Source organism: Dromiciops gliroides, chromosome 1, assembly GCF_019393635.1.
Source record: "Dromiciops gliroides isolate mDroGli1 chromosome 1, mDroGli1.pri, whole genome shotgun sequence".
Taxonomy (NCBI): Eukaryota; Metazoa; Chordata; class Mammalia; order Microbiotheria; family Microbiotheriidae; genus Dromiciops; species Dromiciops gliroides.
This window is the reverse complement of record NC_057861.1, coordinates 410,667,554-410,690,131: the sequence shown is the minus strand read 5'-3', so window position 1 is coordinate 410,690,131 and position 22,578 is coordinate 410,667,554. Positions and strand designations below refer to the sequence as shown.

The 22,578-nt window shown below is 38.9% G+C and overlaps 1 protein-coding gene across 2 annotated transcripts in view; it reads left to right on the top strand.

Moving 5' to 3' along the window:
* The window catches only part of GHR (growth hormone receptor), a 356,653-nt gene that overhangs the window by 204,607 nt on the left and 129,468 nt on the right, over positions 1–22,578 (top strand). The gene's annotated exons all lie outside the window — the stretch shown is intronic.

The window sequence follows — 22,578 nt, the reverse complement described above, 5'->3', positions numbered from 1 at the left end:
TAATTGAAGAGACAACATATAAACAACTATGTACAAATGTTATGTATACAGTATAAAATAGAGATAATCTCAGAAGAAAAATATATTTTGTTTACATTATTACATTTTGAAAGAGCTAGGTGACTCAGTGGAGAGAGAGCTAGGCCTGGAGTCAGAAAGACCTGAATTCAAATCTGGCCTCAGACACTTCCTAGTTGTGTGACGCTGGGAAAGTCACTCAACCTCTATTTGCTTTCATCCACTGGAGAAAGAAAGGACAAACCACTCCAGTATCTTTGTCAAGAAAACCCCATGGACAGCATGGTCTGTGGGATCATGAAGAGTCAGACATGACTGAATAACAACAACGATTACCTATTACTTAATCTGGGAAATGTATCTTAGAGAAAAACATACCCTCATATTTCTGACATGTCTTCATCTATGTGATATCTCCAGCACACAGGATTGTAATCTTGGAAAAGGAAACCTTCTATGTGGAAGAGGTGATTTTATGGTATTTTTTACCAAAAGTTGTCAAACAAGTTTTCAGTGTATTTGAATTTCTCTTGCTTTAAATAAATAACCTTAATTTCATTTGATGAAGAGTATCTATGCATGCCATAAACTATACTTCCAGGGCTGAAGTCTTGATACTTAAACCAAAAACTTGAGGCCTTCTCATATAATAACCACAAGTTATAAAGAGCTTCTCTGATGATTTGTGAACATTAATCATCTCCCAAATCCACTTGTAGCTCTTTGAGGGCTTGCATTTCTCTGATGTCCTCTACATCACCTACCAAAGAGCCAGACACAGAGTGTCCACTCAGGAATTACTGGCTGCTGGTTGATTGGCTTTTGCAGTTGGAGAAGGGAGCACACATAAAAATGTGTAGAAACAGCAAGGCAGAGCTTCTGTGTAGATCAGTGGTGGGATGGGGCTGTGGGTGGCCTGGGAGAGAGAGACCAAATGACACAATAATTAGGGTTCTAAGCTGGCAGTTGGGAAGCTCTAAGTCCAAATCATGGACAGGATGTGGTCTGGGTTGGTGTGGAGGGAGCTCCCCACCCCAAACTGTGGAAATTACAGATTGTTCGCATATCCCTGTTTGCATATTGTTAAATATGTCACAGGTTATCTAGCAAAGAAATCATTAAGTAGCTTCTGAGATAGTCTCCCAACCATGACTACCATTTTCCTTTTTAGGTTTTATTCCTCTCTGACCTAGGTCTCTAATGAAGTTATCTCAAACTACAGTGACCTACATAGACATATAATGACATTAACTTTGAAATCAACTAAAAGAATACACAGACAACAAAGTGGAAGCAAATGTATGATGGAATTTCTACTACATCCTAGAGACGTGGAGAAATATGCTAATTGACACAACACGTCTTAATGATCTGCAATTTGAGAAATTTGTATAATGTATAGGGAGAAAGATCTAAGAATGCTGATCACCACAGTGACATATCGATCATAACCGCAAGAGCAAACTGATGGTGTAGGAGGTCTCTCATCTCCTGGCAGAGAGGTGTGGACCATAGGTGAGGGATGAGGCTTACATTTTCCAAAATGAGTACGTCAAGTTATTTTGCTAGACTATGTTTGTTTGTTCAAAGCAAGACTTTGGGGAAAAAAGTAGAATGATGAAGAGAATCACTGAGAAGTAACAAAAAAAAGATGATTAGTAAAATATTTTTAAATATTCTAATAAAAGAAATTTGTAATCACAGGATATGCTAGGGTATATATTAAAAAGTTGCACTTAGATATTTAGTTTATTTTTAATGAAAAATTAGAAAGCATTAATTTTACAAAGTCCCAACATTTAGGATCAAATGATTCAATGATGATGTAGCTCTTCTGTATTTGGTGCTTTTAGTTAGTTTTGGGGGTTTTTTAAAGGCCCCCTAATGAGAACCAGTTCATGAGTTGAAGAGCTTTGTGGTAAGAACTGACACTGTTGCCTGGCTAATATAGCCCTGAGCACAAGCAAAGATGAGTCAAATGAGCTTTGGTCAATTAAGAACATATCCAGTTAATGTACTAGTACGTAAACTTGGAGAGTATGTAGAGCAGTCTCTCCTCATAAGACACACTCAAAATCTATTGAATGTTGTTTTCTAGAATCATCTTTCACCTTATAATGATTCTGTTGCTATCTTCAGAACCCACTGAAGGACTTAAAAGAGAACTATGACATATAACTGCCCATCGATGAAATAGGTTGTTTTAGGAGGTAGTGAGCTCTCATTCCTGTTCAGACTGAGGCTGACCACCTGTCAGCAATGTTGGAAAGGGGCACCTCCCCTCATTGTTTCAGATATAATTTGCATCTAATTTTCATATAGCTATATATACATATATGTATATATACAGATGTTTGTATCTAGATATGTATATGTGTGTATGTATGAATGTGTGTATATATATACATATATACACACACACACACACTTTTGTATATATGTATTCTTCTCTTTCTAGACAAGATAAACTCTATGTTTCATTTCTACCTCTTTATTCCCAGTATCTGGTATAATGCCTGCTGCATAATAGGTGCTTACTAAATGGTGGTTGGTTGGTTAGTTGCTTGGCAGATTGGACTAGAGATCATTTCTAGTTCAAATCTGTGATTCTGTGGTTTTCAGATTCATATGTATGGTTCTATATAAAGAGACTTCATATTCACAGTGATATATTTTCCCTACCTGAATATTTAAAAGGTTTAATTAGATTTCTTCTACTATGCTTCCTCAACCTGGACTAATACATTTTAGAAATATTTTCAACCAAAAAAATACATTTCTCAAGGAACATGAAAGCAGGAAAGGAGTGTTGAGATCATGTAGCAGAACTACCTTTGTTTTACAGATGAGAAGACCGAGTTCCAGAAGGGTGAAGACTTACCCAAATTTAAATAGCCTGGTTAGTAGCAGAGCTGAGCCTAAAAGGCAAGTTTTCTGCTATGGTGAGTGCTCTCACCATAAACCAACCTGCCTTCTAAAGGAAGCTAACCTCAAATTAACTAGATAATTCCTTTCGCAGATACTTCCATTCCTCTACCATACTGGTTATCTGAAATTCCACTCTTCCTAAGAGAATTTATTGAAACGGCACTCCCAAACAGCCTCATTTTTAGGTATTTACAAACAGTGGGATCATTTGATTCAGTGACCATTGAGAACGATCTGATTCTTCAGGTTTTTAAAAGCCCTTAAACTAATATTGTGACTGTTTTAGAAAAAGAGTCCCATCCTTTTTTTTCATACACATAACACATTCCAGGATCATGTTCAGCTCAGGCCCCACACACATGCACCTTCCTCATAGAGGCAGAAGATTGGAATGAACTCTGCCAAAATTTTGAAGCTGTGATTCCAAGACTTTTAAACAGCTGGGGTTTAAACTAAGCTATTCCTCTAAGCTATCTTCCCAAGGGCTTCCTGAATTTGAAGAAACAGCTGAAGCTATGAGGGTTCCAAGAGAGGCTAAACAATGTGTCCATTCTTCCTGAAATATGTGGAAGTATGTATCCAGGTGCTAACTAGCTAAAATTGCTTCTTTTAAAGAAACAAGGAAGAAAAAAATAAGAATAATCCTCCTTCCTAGGTCTACAAGAGATAATAAGAAGACAGCTATTCATTCACATGTTTCTAATTGGGGCAGCAAGGGGAGGGAGAGGAGAAAGAAGGAATGAGAAAATGTTTTGATCATTCCCAGGCTTCCAATTTAAAGGGAGTGAGCAGTAGCCAGTGGGGGCGAAAAGCAGCTTCATCTAGGTCTACTAATAAATATTTGTAGGCTGCACGTAAAGTCAAAAATAACTAGCTAGCATGCATACATTGGTTTGAAGTTTGCAAAGAAAGCACTTAATAAATATCATCTTATTTATCCTCACAACAACCCTATAAGGTAGGTGCTATTATATCCATTTTACATATGAGGAAACTGAGGCAGACAGAAATTAAGTGACTGGCCCAAAGTCACACAGCTAATAAGTGTCTGACACTGGATTTGAACTCAGGTATTCTTGACTCTGGGTCCAGGACTCTTGATGTTGAAAAGAAGTACACTACACACGAATAAGTTTTCAAAAGCCATGGACCCAAGTTACATACCATACCATGCTAGGGAATGGATCAGTATGATGCTGGGAAAAGAATGAGAGGACCTGAGTTTTTATCCAAGCTTCATCATGAACCTGTCCTGTGGCCTTGGGCCAAATCATGGAACCTCCCTGTCTTAAGTTTCTCATACCTGACATACTTATTTAGAGATCTAAATAAATATATCAAAAGGCTCTGAAAAGAACAAAGTCCCTATAAAGCAATACAATTATTATTTGGGGACACTCCTTACTTACTGAATGAAACCCTACCAAGACAATCCTTTAAGGCTGAGGAAAAACTCCTCCTTATCTTATATATAATGTCAGACTTTTCCCATGCATTGGTTAGTTTTCCTAAACTGATTTTTTTCTCTTTTTATTCTTTCTTATAAGGGAAGATCCTCTAGAAAGGGGAAAGTGGATCCATTGGGAAAGGTAGATGATATAAAAATAGAAGATATTGATAAAAATGTCTTTTTTTAAAATTCTTGTTGAGGTTGGACTAGAAAAGCAGTCAACATAATAACATGAATTTCAGTGATTTTTCCAATAAAAGTTAAAGTGTGTTCTGAGAATTAAGTCTCCAGTACATTGCCAAGGCTCTGTGGTTGCTTAAATGATCACGTAGTATCAGGTTAGAAGGAATAGCTGCATATGTGAAGTTGTCCTGTATGTATATTTCTCTCTCCCGTGTCCATTTCAAGCATGCAAGCATGTCCCAGACATTATTAAGGATTAGTCACAAACCCTTGGAGACTGATGAGTAATAGCAGGTTAAGGCAAAAGCTTGGTCCAAATTCTATACTTAGGGTAGACCTAGATATGTTTGTTTCTTGTATATAAAAGAGGACAATTAGTTCAATTTAAACAAAACACAACCCACTCAGCATCTATAATTATGTGGCTTTCTGCTGGTCCCTACTATCCCACTATTCCACTCTCTGTCTTCCTCTGGGTCTGTGGGACTTGCAAATTACCTGCAAGCACCAAGTAAGAGATTGAGGTGTTCAATTTTCAAAGCACCAGAGTTTTAAAATTATGTTCATGAATATTAGAACTGAAAAGGACCTCAAAGATGGGCTAGCCCCTTCCCTTCCATATACACAGGAAGAGTCTTTTGACTCTAAGTCCAGTGTTCTCTTTCCTACCATGCAGTTGTGGATCAAAATGGACAAGCTATGGGGCAGCTAGGTGGCACAATGGATAAAGCACCAGCCCTGGAGTCAGGAGTACCTGAGTTCAAATCCGGCCTCTGACACTTAACACTTACTAGCTGTGTGACCCTGGGCAAGTCACTTAATCCCAATTGCCTCACTTAAAAAAAAAAATGGACGAGCTATGGTTTACCTGTAGTATTCCACCTGAAAGATGGTTCCTTGCCTATTTGATTTATTTTCTTTTTCCTTGGAATCAAGAAGATCTGAACTTATGTCTTTCGTTTGACTCATACTAGCTGTATGACCTAGGGCAAGTCTCTCAACTTCTCTCTGCCCCCAGGCAACCCCCATAAGACTATAAAGCACAGACCATTTTCAGGATGAATGAATGGAGGGTGTCCTGATGGCAGAAATTACCTATCCCAATTTGGGCCCCAATTTTGCTGTCGATCTATATACTGTGTAACGGGAGAGATGTTGCAGATGAGACTTCTGACAGGTAGAAGATAGGATGCTGGATGGGCCCCTAAAGGTCTTTCTAAACTGTTTATTTTTGTGGCATGCAAAATATAGCTTCTTTTCTGAGACCACTTTCTTTCTGCACACTGACTATGCCATTTCCAGGATGCCCGGGACGATGGCTTGTACCACCACCAGCTCCTGCCACTCTGAGAGCCGTGACTTCTGTTTGTTTTGCTAACACTTAAGGTCCCACACTCGTGATTGTTTGGGAGGTACTCAGCAACTGACACATCATTTAACCAATCCCCGCTGACAAGTAGTAATATTTGAACGATTCCCCAGAGTATATTCTATAATGGTCTCTTGATGATCGTGAGTACTAAAGGGTGGTGTAGTGACCTGTTAGCCCTCGAGGAGCGTTTATTTAAAGAAGCACAAGAGCTTAGGATGATTACGAAGCCAGCTGTTGAAATTAATATAATTGGTGAGAGATTTAATTTCAACATCCTAAGACATACATTTGCCACTAGAGAGATCAATCTGTCATATTTAAATGCTCATTACTCTACAGCATTATTGAAGCTTAATTGCCAATGGGTTTTCGCTAAAATGAGTACTCTAGGGTTATTTCTTGAGTCACACAAATGAGAGGCACAGCTTCAAGTGGGTCTGCTGGTGTAGCCATACTCCATGCAGATATACATACACCAGGAGTCATTATTTTGGTTGTCAATTCTACTGTGTTAAAAATGTGAGAAAAAATGTACATTATGGAAACATAAACATGCAGAGTGGAAAATACAAGGAACCTGAAGGAAGGTCTGAATTCAGCTCTGGGATGTTCTACCCATCAGTTACTATGAAAAACTAATTTGTTCTGAATATTTTTAGCAAGTTGCTAAACTTACCTGAGCTTCAGACTCCTCATCTGTAAAATGGGAGTAATATCCCTAAAAAAAATTACCTTTGGTGGCAACCAGGTGGCCCAGTGGATAAAGCACTGGCCCTGGATTCAGGAGGACCTGAGTTCAAATCTGGCCTCAGACACTTGACACTTAGTAGCTGTGTGACCCTGGGCAAGTCACTTAACCCTCATTGCCCCACAAATGTATATGTGTGTGTATGTATGTGTGTGTGTATATATATATATACACACACATACATACACACACATACATATATGTATATATACATGTACACATATACATACATTTACATACATAAATATATACACACACACATACCCTGTTTAGTGGGATATATATGTGTGTGTGTTTGTGTGTATGTATCCCACCAAACAGGGTTGTTGCTCAGTTAGTTTGGAATAATGTGCCTGAAAATATTGTGTAAATTGTCACATATACAACATTATTAGTCAAAAGACTGAAGTTTAAGGCCCAGTTCTGCCACTCATTACCTGTGTGACCTTGGGAAAATTACCTCAGATCTCTGGATCTCAGTGTTTTGACATGTAGAATGAGGGGTTAGACTCTATGTCTAAGGTCCTTTTTGGATGTAACCTTCAATGATTATTATGGAGAGAAGTTGGCCTTCTATTTTCCTCATTCATAACCACCACCAGGAAACTGAAAACCACAAATTACTCAAACCCCCATTTCATGCAGTGTCAACTTCCCCCTTCCACGGACTCACCATGGTCTGAAATTATTCAGAGTCCTTCACCTAACCCTTATGGCCACTTTTGTGGAGCAGAGCGTGAGAACAAACTTGAATTTCACATTCTAACCCTTCTACCTTTTGCCCTCTAGTGGAGGTGACAGTTATCACTGAAATATCTAGAGGGAGAAACTAGGGAAGTGAATTATCAGCAAGCTGGTTCTCCAACCCTTCCCCCAAACAGGTCAGAGTAGCTATCTCTCTGTCCTTGCCAGGAGTTTTCAGAGGCTACCTGCATGTCTGGCTACTATTAGCAGAATCATGGTCTGACATGTCTGTATGCTTGTTGTCTTTTAGTTGTGTTTTTTTTCCTCCTAGTTGTGTCCTATTCTTCATGATCCTGTTTGGAGTTTTCTTGTCAGAGATACTGGAGTGGTTTGCCATTTCCTTCTCCAGCTCATTTTACAGATGAGGAAACTGAGGCAAACAAGGTTAAGTGACTTGCCCAAGGTTACACAGCTAGTAAGTGTCTGAAGCCAGATTTGAACTCAAGAAGATTATGAGTCTTCTTGATTCTAGGCCTGCCACTCTATCCACTGTGCCACCCAGCTGCCCCAGATGCTATATGTCTATATGCTATCTGTATAAAATTTGCATAAAAATATGTAATATGACTTCTTGTGCCTTTTTCATTAACTTATAAAATGTCAACACTAGAAGGACTATTAAAGCCACACTAATTATTAACTAATTATTATTAACCACACTAATTTACACTTGAGGAAACTAAGCCCCAAAGGGGCAAAAGTGGTTTACCAAAGGTCCCACCACTTTTCAAGGTGCATTTTTAAGGATATTGAATTGAATGCTTTCAGTTCTTGGTTTTTATTTTCCTTTATACACATCCTCTATTACTGTAAACATCTCCTGACAGCTGAATAGTGGATAGAGTATGAAGTATGGAGTCAAGAAGATTTGCATTCAGATGTTGCGACAATTATAGTTGTGTCACCCCAGGCAAGTCATTTAAACTTTGTCTGTTTCCTCAACTGTAAAATGGAGATAATAATAGCACCTACCTCAGGATTATTGTGAATATTGAATGAGAATTTGTAAAGCACTTAATATAGTGCCTGGCACATAGTAGGTGCTATATAAATGTTTATTCCTTTTCCCCTTCCTTTCCTTCTACCTTTGCTTATCATAATCTGGCAAAAGAAGGTGATATGCTATTTGTTTGTATGTTGTTTCCCCCATTAGATTGTAAGCTCCTGGAGACCAAAGACTGTCTTTTGTATCTTTTTGTACAAAGAAGACTGCCTCTTTTTGTATCGCAACTGCTTAGTACAGTGACTAACACATAGTAAGTGCTTAATAAATATCGAGAATAATGTTGATGTTGATCTCTCTTTTTCTTCTCATGATCTCAGCCGACATCCAATATTTTAAATTGACTTGTTTTTCTCAAGCTTTTTACTTAGGAATCAAAACTTTAATTTTATGACAGTTTATTTTAAATGTCATGGCCCCTAGTTTCACTCTCAGATGATTCCATTTTACCCATCACTGTTTTGTATTTTGAGGTTGTTTATCCTAAATAATTTCTAGTTTTTCTTAACAAAAATATTTTAATTTGCCGCCCTGTCTCAGTCGTTTCTACCTTTACTGCCCTTCTTTTAGTATTCTTGAATCTGGTCACTATAGGTACATTAGTAATGGACATCAGAAAAGCCAAAGACACTTGAGGCAAGGGAGAAATAGGAGAGAGACAGTGAGAACTAGCATCTCTTTCTGAAACCTCCTCAAGACCCACCTCCAACTAGCATCTCTCTTCTGTGTCTAACAGGAGTTTGAGAACTGACTGGTATCCTGGCCTTTGTAGTTTAGAAGGATAAGCATTCCCTCCCAGCCCCAAGAGCAACTTGGGACTCACAGTCATTGAATGATAAGGCAAATACATCCCAGGATCACCCCTGAGGCCCCTTAAAGGGACATCCACAGTCTACAAGACATGGGCTTGACAGGAAGAAATGGGAGTGAATGAGTTGAACAGCAGTGGTTGGGAAACCAGTCTCCCTCCATTCTTAGGATTTAGAACTGAGACATAAAGACTCTCAGGATGCCAGTCAGTTCTCAAACCCTTTGTCATGATTCTTTTTCTCTCCTCTAGCTTCTTCTCACCTGACTAGAAACATTCTCAGCTCAAATCCTGAAAAACCTTCCTTTGATCAATCCATTTCCATTAAATAACCATTCTGTCTCTCTCCCCTCCTTCACTTCCAACTTTTGGGGAGAAATAATCTACAACTCATGCTTCCATTTTTAAAAAATTTTTTTTTTTAGTGAGGCAATTGGGGTTAAGTGACTTGCCCAAGGTCACACAGCTAGTAAGTGTTAAGTGTCTGAGGCCAGATTTGAACTCAGGTTCTCCTGACTCCAGGGCCGGTACTCTATCCACTGTGCCACCTAGCCACCCGCTTCCATTTTTTTTATTGGTCATTCCTCAACATCTCATTAACTAACCTCTGTCCCCATAAAACTACTGCAGTTGCCTTCTCAAAAGTTGACAGTCATTTCTTTATTGTTCCAACTCAAAGTTATTGTTTCAGTCTTCATTCTCCTCCATCTTTTTATAGCATTCAACTCCTTTGACCAGTCCTACCTCCCCCCCTCCACCAATCTGACTGCCCTCTCCTAGCTTCCTTCTTGCCCCTTTAGTTGCTCTATCTTTGTCTGCTTCTATGTGCCTGCTCTGGAGTCAGGAGGACCTGAGTTCAAATTTTAGCCTGAGACACTTAACTGGCTTAGTGTTACTCTGGGCAAGTCACTTAAACCTGTTTGTTTCAGTTTCCTCATCTGTAAAATGAACTGGAGAAGGAAATGGCAAACCACTCCAGTACCTTTGCCAAGAAAACCCCAAATGAGGTCACAGAGAGTTGGACACTACTGAAATGACTTAATAACAATAAATGAGTCCTCTTCCTAACTCCTTAATGTTGCTATTCTCCCAAGGGTCTATCTTTAGCCTTCTATCTTTTTTCTCTACATTCTCTCCCTTGGAAAGCCTATTCATTTTCATGGCTTCAACTGAAGTTCATTATCTCTAGATAGGTGGCTCATCAATACATATCTTCATCCCTGTCATTTCTTGAAACCAGATGTTTTATATTTGCATCTTCACCTGCCTATGGGACAGCTTCAGCTGAGTATCAAAACAGCTGCTCAGATTCAACATATCCAAAACCAAACTTGTGATTTTTTTTCCCTAAAAGATAATCCCTCCACAGACTTTCTTATTCCTGCAAATGGACAATGCCATTCATTTAATCATCCATGTTTAAAAACTCGATGCTGTCATCTTTGTACTTTCTTCTTTCCCTGAACCCCAATAGCCAGTCAGTTGTTACATTCTATTGATACTCTCTCTCATTCTGCCCTCCTTCATGTCTTCTTTGTAACCTACTTGAACTATTTCAGTGGCCTCCTAATGCATTTCCATACCTTCATTTTCTCTATCTTCCTTCCATTGACAGATTAATTCTTTTTTTTCTCTTTTTTTCTTTTTGGTGAGGCAATTGGGGTTAAGTGACTTGCCCAGGGTCACACAGCTAGTAAGTGTTAAAGGTCTGAGTCCGGATTTGAACTCAGGTCTTCCTGAATCCAGGACCAGTGCTCTATCCACTACACCACCTAGCTGCCCCCCAGATTAATTCTTCATATAAATAGATCTGATCATGATACTCTGCTAAAAACCTTTCATGGTTCATATTCCTTAGCCTGGAATCCCTGGCCTTGCATTCTCTGACATCTTCCTGCCTTTCTGTTCTCCTGCCTTGCTTCTTGCCCCTCTCCTTCTAGTGCACCTGTTGAAATTCTACTTGACTTTTAAGGTTCAGTTCAAATGGTAATTCCTCCATGAAACCTTCCAGTCAGTAAGAGTCTTCCCTTCTCCTCCACCCCCACTCCTTCCCCCATTTCTCACCTAGCATTTCATTTACCATCTCTCTTGTACCCTTACGTTATCTCATTTTTAAATTTTAGTTCTTTGTGTCTGGGTCACTGGATAGTGCAATGGATAGAGGTCTGGGCTTGGAGTCAGGAAAACCCAAATTCAAATATGGCCTCAGATACTTACTAGTTGCGTGACCCCAGGCAAATTACTTCACCTCTATCTACCTCAGTTTCCTAAACAGGAAAATGGGGATAATAATAGCACCTACCTCCCAGGGTTGTTGTGAGGATTAAATGAGATAAACATTATATTTATTTATTTGTTTGCTTATTTTGCGGGGCAAGGGGGATTAAGTGACTTGCCCAGGGTCACATAGCCAATAAGTGTCAAGTGTCTGAGGCTGGATTTGAACTCAGGTCCTCCTGAATCCAAGGGCAGCGCTTTATCCACTGCACCACCTAGCTGCCCCCGAGATAAACATTATAAAGCATTTAACATAGTGCCTGGCACATAGTAAGAGCTATTAAGAGTGTTATTATATTGAATTGTTTTTGTTCTTAAGGGGTGGGAGAGCAAGGAAGAGAATTTGAAACACAAAGTTTTTTAAATGGATGTTAGAAATTGTTTCTACATGTAATTGAGGGAAAATAAAATTATAAATAAATGAAAAAAGAATTTAAAAAGAGTATGTTAGCTATTATATGTATGTATGTATATATATGTGTGTGTGTATGCATATATGTATATATGCATATTATATATTGCTGCCCCAATTATACTGCAAAGTGTGTAAGGACAGTGATGGTGTCATACATAATCTTTGCATCTCTCCCAGTGCCTAGCTCAGTGTTGTTGTTTAATTGTTTTTTCAGTTGTGTCCAACTCTTTGTGACCCCTTTGGGGGCTTTGTTGGCAAAGATATGGGAATGGCTTGTCACTTCCTTCTCCAGCTCATTTTACAGATGAGGAAACTGAAGTAAACAGGGTGAAGTAACTTGCCCAGGGTCACACAGCTAGCCAATGTCTAAGTCCAGATTTGAACTCAGGAAGATGAGTCTTTTTTACTCTAGGCCTGGATCTCTATCCACTACACCATCTAGCTGTCTCCTAGCCTACGCTATACATTATTGTGTGGAGGATAAATATATGTTGAAGGTAAAGTTAAAGTTGGGCATACTTAAGGTCTCATCAAGTCTGGTCATTATAAATTGGAGTTATTAATATTATCATTCAATTCAATTCAACAGTCATTGAATAAACTCTTTTAATGTACAAGGCCCTGTACTTGGAAAACATTCTTTTTCCTTGAAGAACTTGCATTAATTATCATACATACTGGGTACAAGCAACACACTCTCTGAGGAGGCAACACAGACTTGGACTCAAAAGATATGGGTTCAAGGTCATCACTTACCAACTGTTAGGCCATGAGAAAGTCACTAACTTCTGTGAGGTTTGGTTTTCTCATCTGTAAAAGGGGGGAGGGGGATATAATTTTTACCCTGTCTGTTATATAGGGTTGTTGTAGGACTCAAATGAAAAGATTTATGTAAGGTGCTTTGTCAACTATAAAATGCCATTTACAAAGTCAGCTCCCATTACTGTTCAGTGAAGCTCAGCAACACCCACTGCAGCCCTATGGAGCGAAACACCCGGCCAAAGAAATATCTCACCATCCCACAGGGTCCAGCAAGCTTGCTCCACAGGAAATGGGATCAGCTGACATGAGTTTGCCCTCTCTTTTGTTGTTGTTTTGATCCCTTCTTTTTAACCCTTGGCTGTTTATAAACCCATTCCTTGTTTCTTTTATTGCTCAAAAAAGGGGGAACAGAACATAAGGCTTTTTAAAAAAATGATCATAAATAAAAGATGAAAGTTTCCATTTGGAAGCTGTTTCTCTACACCCATCCCTGGTGGTTGTTGTTAGAGGAAGGCAGCAAGAGAACCCGTTCTGTTTCTTAAATAAAGCATTGGCACATATAGGTGCCTGGAGATGATCCTGTGTAAGGGCAGAGAGCGATATTTTTCTTCTTTTCCATTCTGTTTCTGGGTCTGGCTGAAAAAATATTTTGTCTGTTGCACTTCAGTGAAACCAGCCATTTTTTTTCCCTTTGTAGCCAGTGCTAAACTCAAGGAAGTAGGAGTTTCACAGGAAAAGCAAAAGCAGGCTAGAGATAAGATATAAAACATATTTTTCTTGTTTCTTTTTTTAGAAAGGCTATAAGACTGGTTGTGCCCACTTGTGTATAGTTCATTTTTTCACACAACCTACTTTCCAGAGGAGATTAAGGAATTATTGACTTACCCCAGAAGTGAAAGTAAGAAAAAAGAGGTATAGTGGAAAGAGTATTAAATTAAGAATTAGGACCTTGGGTTCTGGTTTCAGCTCACCTTCAGCAAGTCATTTAATTTGTGTCTCATCTTTTCTGCTGCTTAGTAATCACATTAGGCTATTGTGAAGACAAAATAAAATCACAGAGGGTAGCTTGTCCAACACCCTAATTTACCATGTTCAGAAAACTAATACCCAGGAAAGTAGTGACTTGCCCAAGGTCACACAGGAAATAAGTAGTAGAGACAGGCTTTTCAGCGAAGCTTTCTGATGTTAGAGTCAGTGTTTTTTTCCACCATACCGTAATTATATATACATAGATATATGTATATATATGAAAGCACTTTGAGAAAAAGAGAAAGCAGTATAACATGTTTCCATGAATATAGCTCATAACTGCTCCTTTGACACAGCAGATGATCTTTATGATATTTTCATCACTGAAAAATTAATCGACCTGGAGCCAACCTGGCAAAGAGTTTCTCTGAACTTGGCTAGGCAGTCCCCCAGATCAGACACATTGCAGGCAGGGCCTATCCAACATGATGGTTCTTTAATAGTGACTGGCACCTGCTAGGTGCTTAATAAATAGTTATTGACCGTCTGGCTGACTTCCAGAGCTCATAGTCCATTTGCATATCTTCTAGAAATGAGGGTCACTTCCTTACAATAAGGAAGCATTGGAGTAGAACTTTGAAGGAGAAATGGATTTGCTGTTATCATTAAAAGGTAAATAGAATTTAACTGTTTTGCATTTTTAACCAGGCCATAAATGTTATATTCTTGGCCCTAAGAAATATACCACCTCCTGCCATTACTAGAGGTCAGACCATTATACTAGGGTTCCTACCTATTAAGATTTAACCTAAGCCTTATGGGAATTAGAGCCTCTCTGTGGACTAATTGGAGTCTAATTGGAGTTATGATCATCATCTGAAGAATTTATAGGAAGACATAGACAAGAAGCATTATGGATGAGAGTACATGAATGAATAGCAATCTGTTTTTGTGACTATTTCAGTTGTTTTAGTTATGTCCAACTCTTCATGACCCCACTTGGGGTTTTCTTGGCAGATACTGGAATGGTTTGCCTTTCTTCTCTAGATCATTCTACAGATCAGGAAACTGAGGCAAACAAGGTTAAGTAACTTACTGGGGCCGGATTTGAGCTCAGGTCTTTCTAACTCCAGGCCTAACACTCTATCCACTGTGCCACCTAGCAGCCCATTGGTGGATAGAGTACATACACCTATAAAACCATAGATGTGAATTATAGGATTCTAGATTTAGAATGCCAAACAAATTATTTATAAACTTTTGGAGCAAACTTGTTTATAAATTAGGGGCTATATGTACTTTATTATATTACTGTGATGTTTGAGGGAAGAAGGTTTAAGACATGAGTAAATCCAGACCTGAGATTCTGTTGCTATAGAGAAGTAGTGACAGACTCAAATAGAAACTGGGCTAATAATCAGTACATAAGGGTCCCTACCAGCCTCATATCAACTTAGTTCTTAAATGTAATATTATCTATGTTTTATTCCATTTTTAGTATTTTGTTAAATATTTCCCAATTACATTTTAATTTGGTTGGGGCAATTGAGAGCAGATCAGGCCGTGTATTTAACACTTTTCATATGGGAAACTACTTTCAGTGAATAAATTCTTACAATGGAGATCAGCACTTGCTCTGAAATTCATAAAAAATTTCAAAATTTGTTTTAAATTTTTTTAAATTTAAAAACAAAACCTAGAGTTAGCTCTCTAGATGAGACACAGAGTTTTAAAGTGACTTGCCCATGCTATCAAACACACATATATATCAATTGATCAATTGAATGAATGATAGCTAGAAATGTATATATACATAGATTATGTATATGTGTATATATTTACACATGGGCATATACACCTGTGTACATACATACATATATTTGCATGTGTCTATCTGTACACATAGCTGAATGTATGCATATATACACATGAATATTTTTAAATGATTATATGGAAATAATTGTATGAATCTATTGATTAATTCTATTTTCCTATTGGCTTCCATTATAACATCAAAGATGTTTTTATCTTCATTTCTGATTGATATTCAACCAGCAGTGATCCCTAACTCTGATTCTCTGCCCCCTAGTTACTTTGTTGAATAGTTAATAAATGACCTATAAACAAACAACCAAGTGAGCTAGTTTAAAAAAAACTTCAGATGAATCCTTCTATAAAAGAATCCCAAGCATATAATCACTCGGCCTTATAGGCATGATACTTTAACAACCCTTCCCTCACCCCCACCTCAAATATATCTGTTTTAAGCTTGAAATTTCCTCATTCGAGCACAAGTATACAGAGTTAAAAGGAAGGAGTGAGAGAAGGTCAGCACTCCAAGAATGTTGCCTCCTAAATCATCTCCACAATTCTCCAAGCCTCCTTCTCCCAGCCAAATATTGATGAGGTCTGACCTTGTGGAGCTTGTCCTATCTGTTAGTACCTCAGCCCCCTATTTGACAGGCATACAGCATTCTAGCTTTTGTTTGTATATTTTATTTTGTTTCTTTTTAAAAATCAAGATAATGGTTCTGGCTCCTTGAGCTCCAGGGTCTGAAGGACCATCTAGGTGAAGTCATAAGTGTTAGAATAGATATTAGCAATCACTCAACCAACTCACTCAGAGAGATTGGGCCTGGGAAGGTGAGATGAGTTGCCCAAAGTCACACAGTTAGTAGAAGAACTAGGATTCAGCCTGTTTCTCCACCTCTAGAATCATTGTTCTTTTCATTCTATCTGCCATGCTACTTTTTATATATAAAAGAAATAAGCAAAAAGTCAAAGATCTGTGATCTCTTCACTGTAGTAACTTTCTTCACCAAATAGTTGACTTGACTAACTTAAACTCTTAAAGGGTTGGCTGCAGCTCTGGGAAATTAAATAAATAACCTGTGGTCTTATCGCCATTAAGTGTCAGAGGTAGGATTTGAACTCAAATCTTCCTGACTCCAGGTCTGTCACTTGATCCATCACCCTGATAGCCTTCACCTCCTCAGCTGCCCATCTTAATTATTTATAATGGAGGTTACGTGGAAAGGGGGGAGGGAAGAGGAGTGTGAACTTGACGTTTTGGCATTGCCAATGGAGAAAGTAAGGAATAAAGGGTTAAATAAGTCTAAGGGATTTTGGATTAAATAAGCCTAAGGGATAAAGTCCTGGTCATAGATAGTAATGTGTCCATTAAGAAGTCCATTAATAATATATTGTTAAATTCTTTTTAAAAAAATTTCAATAGGGGCGGCAAGGTAGCGCAGTGGATAAAGCACTGACCCTGGATTCAGGAGGATCTGAGTTCAAATCCAACCTCAGACACTTGACACTTACTAGCTGTGTGACCCTGGGCAAGTCACATAACACTGATTGCCCCGCAAGAAAAAAAAATTTCAATAGACACTGAGTTGATTTTATTTAATTAGAATATTCTTTTGCATGATGGAAAGTAGACTGATCAGAGAAAAAGGTCATGGAGTATTGAGGTATGGGTGAGAAGCACAAAACATTGATGCAGAGGGCTTCCTTCTAGCATGTGTTATATTTCCATGGTGCTTTATAGTTACAAAATGCCTTCATACACGTTAACTCATTCAAGTATCACAACAACTCTTTGAGATAGATAGAACAACTATTTTTACCACCATTTTACAGATGGGGAAACTGACACCCAGGGAGGCAGAGTTGCCCAAGATCACACAAGTAGCAAGTGGTAGAGATGGGGCTCACACTGACATCTTTAGACTCCCAGTGAGGCATTCTTTTCCATTATGTCTTTAATTGATTGTGAACCTTAAACAGTAATAAAATCAATGCAATTTACATATTTAACTAATTTTTATGGCACACATAATTCAGTAACAGTTCAGTTGCCACCTCACACTGGGACCTCTCTTTCCATTGTCTATATTTATCCATTAGCCATTGGACATATTGATCTCCTGGTTCTGTTTTCTTTACTCTAAACTGTTTCATATAAGTGTTGCCATATTTCTTTATACTCCATATTTTCCCCTCTCAATTGCGATATAGTGTCCACTCACGAATGGAAAACCATTTCTTTCAATACCCCCGCCCCTCCATTCTGGAGTATTTAGATTGTTCTATTTTTTTGCAGTTCTAAGTCATGCTGTAATAACCCCATCTTTGAACCATAGCTTTTTTTTTCCTTCCTTTTTTGATAACTTGGTCAGAATGTTCTCATGGCCCCTGGTATGTTTTCTCAAACCATGATTCCAGCACCCAGATTAGGAGAGATTTTTCATCTCCGTGCCATTTTTATAGGCTGGCCCAGGTGTCACAGGCTGCCATCCAGTGGTCTTGGCTGCTGTTTTGCTGAGGTGGCAAACAATGGGAAAGCATTTCTGGAACCACCTCCCTCTCCCAAACAAGATCCATGTCATTGCTCAGGTCTTCAGCCCCTCAGGGGCCTTGTGTCTGCTGTGTGATCTTTGCAGTCAGCCTGCTCTTCATCCCTCCTCACCCAAGCTTCTACTGACTTCAAAGGCCCACCCCCTAGCCCCTTTGCCAGGGAGAGCTGCACAGCTGGCCCAGAGGGTTGGGAACCACGCCAAAGTTGAATGAAGGCACAAAATGTGCAACTAAAAAAAGCCTTAGCTTGGCATTGGGTCCAGCAAACAGTTTTGCACACAGTAGCTGTGTTCAGAGGAATGGTCCCTTCATAAAGACAAGTCTAATGAGGACATGGCAGGAGGGGATAGTCAAGGTACCCACTACTTGGGAGCAAGGAGAACTCAGGTCAGACATACTATTCCCAGTGTGGAACACACTGATAATACATAAATCCCAGTGAAAAAAACCACATGTCCGGAGTAGAGTTAGCCCCATTTATGGTTGATTGCTTCATATCAAATGTATTTGAAATTTTTTTGAGTAGAACTTTTCAACAAAGTTTCATTATTAGTTGAAGTAAATGCAAGGAATGAAAAATTAGTTTGTCTCCAACCCCAAAGGCATTGTACTTAAGGCACTTTAACTCTGGAGATGGGAGGGGAGTGAGGCACTTAGGAAGGGAAGTGGAAGTGGACACCCAAATAACTAACAAGTCTGTATATTATACAACTACTGAGCACCCAAAGAATTGTCCCAATGTATGTGGGCTTTTAGTTGTACCTCATGTGTGCTGTAGCATTTACCAAATCAGGACAGAAAGAATCCTACTGGCCAAGTCACAGGTTGGCATGCATCCTCATTTTTGCCTTTGTTTTGATGTCATTGTATCAAGCAATAAGTTCTCCATGGGTTCAGACTGACTCCCTTAAATACAGACTCTAGCTGGTATAACATAGGTAATGCAACTGAGTATATAGAGATCTAGATTCAAAGTGTGGAAGACCTGGGTTCATATCCTTCCTCTACCATGTAGAGCTCTGGCTTTGTAAGGCTGGGCAATGAGTGGTATCAAACACAAACGGGGGCCACCAAACCATACAGAAGGAACCCCACAGGCTGTATATTGACTTAGAAAACCATATGTGTTTATTTTTGTTGTTGTTCACTCATTTCAATTGTGTCTGACTTTCCATAATGCCATTTGGAGTTTTCTTGGCAAAGATACTGGAGTGGTTTGCCATTTCATTTGCTAACTGATTTTGCATATAAGGAAACTGAGGCAAATAGGGTGAAGTGACTTACCCAAGGTCACACAGCTAGAGCCTGAGGCCAGATTTGAACCAAGGAAGATGAGTCTTCCTGACTCTGGGCCTGGCACTCTATCCACTGTACCACCTAGCAACATGTAAGGGACTTCAAAGGTCACCAAGTCCAATCCCTTCCTCGGTTGGGGTTGTATTTGGGAAGGGAAGGGAAGGGGAGGGGAGGGGAGGGGAGGGGAAAGGAGGGGAAGGGAGGGGAGGGAATGGAAAATCTTCAAAGAAATTAGTGTCTGACCTAATGCTCCCAACACAGGGAGGGTTAAGGAAGGCACAACAGTGACAGGAAGACAAGCCATTTATCTCCCACCCTCCCTAGAGACCCCAAAAGCCCCATGGCAATTTGACTGCCTCATTTTCTTTTTTAGTAGAAAATTTTGTTTTTATTTTTATTTTTGTTTTGTTTTTTCCCTGTAAACCTGCTCCCTTAAATCCTTAATGAAGACAGGTGAGTTTGGGGGTTTGTTCATCCATTGTTTTTCTGAATTTGGTAACTTCTGCTCCTCCCAGACCTGGCCTCTTGGCACAGACAAGGCACAGGCTGTCTGAAAAATCCTTTGGCAAGCTCAGGCAAGTTTAGGAAAATCTGAGAGCTAGAAAGATTTTGCTCAGCCCTCTGAAAAACTGGCCTCATCCCTACCCTTCCCACTTTCTCACCCTTTCCCATTTTATAATACATGGGCAGGATTTGCATGAGTTCTAATTATGAAAATGTCTTCCAGTAAGAATGTCCCATTTGGTTTATAACTAGGAGGCTTGTTTTCTGCTAAGTCCAATAATATTTTCACATTGATGAGCAAATCTACCTCTCCTAAAGCTGTGGGCTGGAGCCTATGAATATGTTATAAATATTATAAATTCTGGTTTCATGTTTTAATTGTTGAGAATTGTGGTTCTCATTAGATAGATTAAAAACTCCTTGACGGCAGCTCCAGGGCCTGGCACAGTCAGTCAACAAGTATTAAGAGATCACTATGTTCCATGCCCTGTTCTAAACACTGAGAATTGCAGCTATTTGGAACTTTGTCCCCAAGCTATTAAATTGTACATACCTTTTGACCCAGCTATACTGCTACTACTAGGCTTATATTTCAAAGAGATCAAAAAGGAAAAGGACCAATATGTACAAAAAATATTAATAGCCTCTCTTGGGAGTCAAAACTTGCAGAGGGGTGCCTACCTAATGGGAAATGGTGAAACAAATTATGGTATATTAGTTAATAAAACATTATTGTGCCATAAGAAAAGATGAAATAGAGAGTTTAAGTGGAAGCTAGGAAGATCAGTCTGAATTCATGCAGTGAGGTCACCAAAACTAAGAGAGTTATTTAGATAATGACAACATTAGAAAGAAAAATAACTTTGAAATACTTCAGGAGTCTATCAATACATGATAAACCATAGGTCCAAAGACTGGAGATGAAACAGGGTACCCACCTCCTGCCAAAGAGGTGATAGAATTAAAATGCAAAATGAAGGGACAGCTAGGTAGCTCAGCAGATAGAGCACCGGCCCTGGAGTCAAGAGAACCTGAGTTCAAATCCAGCTTCAGACACTTGACTCTTATTAGCTACGTGACCCTGGGCAAGTCATTTAACCCTCACTGCCCCTCAAAAAAAAAAAAAAAAAAGGAAAGATAGGGTCCTGGCCCTAAAGTTAGAATGACTTGAGTCCACATCCAGCTTCTAACACTTACTAGCTGTGTGACCCTGAGCAAGCTTAACCTTCTTGGCCTTGGTTTCTTCATCTGTCAAATATGCTGGAGAAGGAAATGGCAAACCACCCCTGTATCTTTGCCAAGAAAACCCCAAATGGGATCACAAAGAGTTAGACATGACTGAACAACAACAAATTCTAACATGCCTATATATGTAAATTTATGTGCAATTTACACACATATGCATATATATAAATTTACAGAGTGGAAATAAATTGGGTGAGCCTTATGGTAGACAGAAAGAAGAGCCTAAGTGATACTTTTTGAGGAATAAAGGCCTTCCCCTTCCAAAAATACATTGCATTTCTTCCTGCCAGAAATTCCACCATTAGCTGTAAATTTCCTTGTATTGACCTCTTTTGGAGTATCTCTTTTAAAAGTCTACCAGATTTTTCCCCATTAACTCACCTGAGGCTTAACTCTCCAGGCCCATTCCAGGAAGCTGCTTGGTCTGCAATTCTGAATAACCTATTCTGTTCACCATTTTAAGCCCTGTAAATACCTGTCTAAAACATCTGTTGTTCAATGGAGGGATTCCCAAAAGCCTTTTACCATCGGAATACTCTAGTCTTCTGCCATCTTTCTTGTCATTCTCAATTCCTCAAAGTTATGAAGAGTGGTTCTTTGAATACATCTTCAAATTCTTTCCCAGGACCCAGGTGTGTATTCATCTGGACCTCAAGGTTTAAGGAAACCACATCCTTTCATTACTTTCACCTGTGTTAGGCTTCCCTTACCTTCCAATTGTGTTAGCTCTCTCTTTTCAAGTCTGAATATCATTCTTCTAGACAGAGAAGCAACCAAAATAGCTGTCAAGGAAATCTCTTTGCTATCTCTGTTTCCTCACCATTTTTATATAAATCATATTCCAGGGGCAGCTAGGTGGTGCAGTGGATAAAGCACTGGCCCTGGATTCAGGAGGACCTGAGTTCAAATCTGACCTCAGACACTTGACACTAGCTGTGTGACCTTGGGCAAGTCACTTAACCCTCATTGCCCTAAAAATAAAAATTAATTAATTAATTAAATAAATCATATTCCATTAGGTTCAAGGCTCATGAAACATACCAAAAGGTATGCAATCATTAATGATACTTCATCATAAATCTTGAATAGAAAACTGTTGTGTTAGGAATTATTGGCTCCATCTTTTTCCCCTTTGAAAATGACTGCTGTGTTTTGTTTGTTTTTTATAAACACAAGCATTCCCTAATATGCCAACTTCATTTAGTATTCCCCTATAACAAAAAACTAAGCTACACTCAGCAAACAAAGTGATTGCCTTTGACAGCATATGCAACATTCCATAAATATAGTCAATCTTTTTCTTTTTAACAAGCTTGGAAAGCATCAAATTGTATAGATCTAGAAAGAGCCTAAATTTCTCACACAGAAGGTGCATATGTAATATTTGCTTCCTTTCAGTGTTGCATATTCAGAAAAGCATTTTTGCAACTTATTCAGTCCTAGCAAAATTGCTGGACTAGGAAGCTGCCTATGAGAGAATGATTTAGGGACACG